Genomic DNA, 2,979 nt, shown 5'->3' on the forward strand with positions numbered 1-2,979 from the left:
ACAAGGTAAAGGACCCCTCTGCAGGAACTGGAGGTGGAGGTGGAGGAGCTTGACTGGGTACCCAGGAGTCTAGCAAATCTTCTGTGTCTTCTGGAGTGGTGGTATCGTTGGGTGCCGCAATACTGGGGTACAATTTTTTATAGGTAGGAGGATCAGGTGAGGGAGCACCTGGATTTTACCTTTTTTATGGGCAATCCAGGGCTGGATTTTGGCTCTTTTAAAGTAGCCAATTGTTTTTTCAATTTTTTGTTTACATCTCTGAGACTAGCCTCAATTGATTTTTGTTTTCTTTTAGAAGCTTCGTTGTCCCATAGGTACCGATATTCCATTTGCTTTGTTTTGGGTATTTCTAGGAATCCCCTCAAACAATTTAATTTGTCAGGGTCAAAGGTTCCTTCATTAGGAAAGTGTAACTCGGGGTTCTCATAGGTATACCCATTCTAAGCATGTGCCAATTTAACTAAGCGCTTTTGCTTCTTTGGACCCAATTGAGTTTCATAAGTCTTATGCATATAACCCAAGGGTGTTTTTGGGTCTGGGCAAGAGGTTCCCTGACCTATTTCTTTTGTTTTCATTTAAGAAAGTGAATGGGAATTTAAATGTTTTAAATGTGCAATTGGCTTGTTGGTCTAGGGGTATGATTCTGGGTTTGGGTCCGAGAGGTCCCGGGTTCAAATCCTGGACAAGCCCTATTTTGGATACGCATCTAGCTGTGGTCATCTAGACCCAGCACTCTTCCCTGCCTGTGCAGGGGGTCAGACTCGATGATCTATTGAGGTCCCTTCTAACCCTAACATCTATGAATCTCTTGTAACCAAGGGTAGTACACAAAGCGGTATTCTACCTTTACCTGCTGATTAGTCAGCCCGTTTGTGAATGAGGAGACCATGCTGAGAGATGGTGAGTCATGAAGGACACATGTGAAGGACACATGCCCACAGCAGTGATGGGAGCGCAGCGGTGGTGGCGGGAGCTCCTGCAGACGGCACTGGCACTGTCGGGGTGTGGGGAGAGGTGGTGAGTGCTGACCAGGGGGCAGCGACCACCCACAGACCTTGCCAGCAATGTAGGTGGCACCTTTTTGTAGGGGGTGCAGCGCCACGCTCGGGGTGCATGTGCACCTGTGTGCACCTTCTACATAGTTTCATATTTTCATAGTTGGTCGGGTCGGAAGGGACCTTGACAGATCATCAAGTCTGACCCCCTGCCATGGCAGGAAAGAGTACTGGGGTCAAATGACGTTGGCAAGGTGTTCATCCAGCCTCCTCTAAAAGACCCCCAGGGTAGGAGCCAGCACCACTTCTCTTGGAAGTTGGTTCTAGGTCCTAGCCGCCCTGACAGCGAAGTAGAGGCTCCTGATTGTCTCTAGCGTGTTATGGAATAGAGACAATCCCACACAACTTACTGATTTGTTTGATGCACTGGCTGGGGAAATTTTCAGCTAATTGCATGATTTCACAGTGATTTCACTCTTAATTTATGCAACACAGTTTTATTTTAAGAAATACCATAAATATCAAAAACATGATAACAATATATATATAAGGAACAATACTCTAAATGCACTCCTTTAAAACAATTACAATTAACTATATAATTTGAGCCCAAAAAGTCATTACTATCTTATATTTACAATCCTAGAATTCCAAGAAGCCAAACACCTAAATATGGTTTCATTCCTCAGTAGTACAATTTAATGGGTTCGCCTCAGCAGTACAGTTCAATGGGCTGTCCTCAGTAATACGGTTCAATGGGTTGGCCTCAATACTGATAGGACTAAGTCCCCTTCCTTCAGTCCCGCTCCGCACGTTCAGCGTGAACTAAGAGATTTGTGTTCATGGAGAGGGTGGTTCAGGTGATCAGTCTGATCTGGCCCACCCTTGCGATTCTTCCTTCATTGTTCTGCAAGTGTGGTTACTTCCAAATTGGGACAGTAGGTTACAGTTTTTATTGAGTGAGTTGCCGTCTTGGGCCCCTCCCACCCAAACCTGTCACTACTCCCAAATTTGGGCTCGGATCTTACTCACCAGGTTTTTGCTAGATGGTCAGTTTGTCTGCTGCAACGGAATTTGTCTGCTGAATATTTAGTTTATCTTAAATTTTGCTTTGGAAGATTTTCCATGCCACTGCGGTGACCTTTCTTTTACAACCCCCTTTCAAAAGGCCTCTAAGATCGAGGAGCCAAGACTTTAAGCACCTTCATTGTAAGGCCAGGAAAATGAACCTAGATAAGAAGATGAACCTTGCCTTCTTCTAAACTGGCTAATGGGCAACTATTACAAGCATTCAAACTATTACATTCAATATGACACTGATGTCTAGTCTGAATCTACCCTCTGCCAGCTTGTGACCGTTATTTCTTATCACTCCTGGTAGTGCTTGGGGGAACAGGGACTCCCCCAATGCCTGTGGGTCCCCTCTGACTGGTTTGTAACAGGCCACTAGATCCCCCGCAGCCTTCTCTTGTGGAGGCTGAACAGGTTCAGGTCCCGTCGCCTCTCCTTGTAGGGCCTGCCCTTCTGCCCCGGATCATGCGGGTGGCCTCCTCTGGACCCTCTCCATGTCATCCACATCCCTCCTGAAGTGCGGCACCCACATTGCCCCTGTGGTAAGTAGAGTGTGTGCCTGCCTGTGTGCACACCTGTGTGTGTGTGTGTATTTGGCCATAGTGGGGGATGGGGAGTGGTTAGGTAGCAGGGAGAAGAGGGGGTCATGTACCCCCCCTGCCCCCAGTCTGGAAGGGTCCCCCCAGCCTCCCCCACCAGCACCGGGAGGGGAGGGGCCCCTCCCCACCCCCCTGTTGCCCTGTACACATTGACCCACGGGGGAGGGGGCAGACATTGACCCCGAGCCCATCATTGTTGATGGACAATTTGCTAGTCTTATCTCTAAATGTGCAGTTAAACATTGCATTAAAAAATCTGTTTCATGCCAGCTCGGGAAAGCACACGCGTGTTCATGTTTGCTTGCAAGTCCATT

General features: G+C 47.5%; 1 non-coding gene across 1 annotated transcript; it reads left to right on the forward strand.

Moving 5' to 3' along the window:
• The first annotated feature begins 618 nt into the window (after positions 1 to 618).
• On the forward strand, positions 619 to 690 carry TRNAP-UGG (transfer RNA proline (anticodon UGG)). Its single transcript has one exon. It is a non-coding gene; the product is annotated as a tRNA-Pro (tRNA).
• Positions 691 to 2,979: the final 2,289 nt, after the last annotated feature.

This window comes from Alligator mississippiensis, chromosome 1 (genome assembly GCF_030867095.1).
Source record: "Alligator mississippiensis isolate rAllMis1 chromosome 1, rAllMis1, whole genome shotgun sequence".
In the NCBI taxonomy this organism is placed as follows: domain Eukaryota; kingdom Metazoa; phylum Chordata; order Crocodylia; family Alligatoridae; genus Alligator; species Alligator mississippiensis.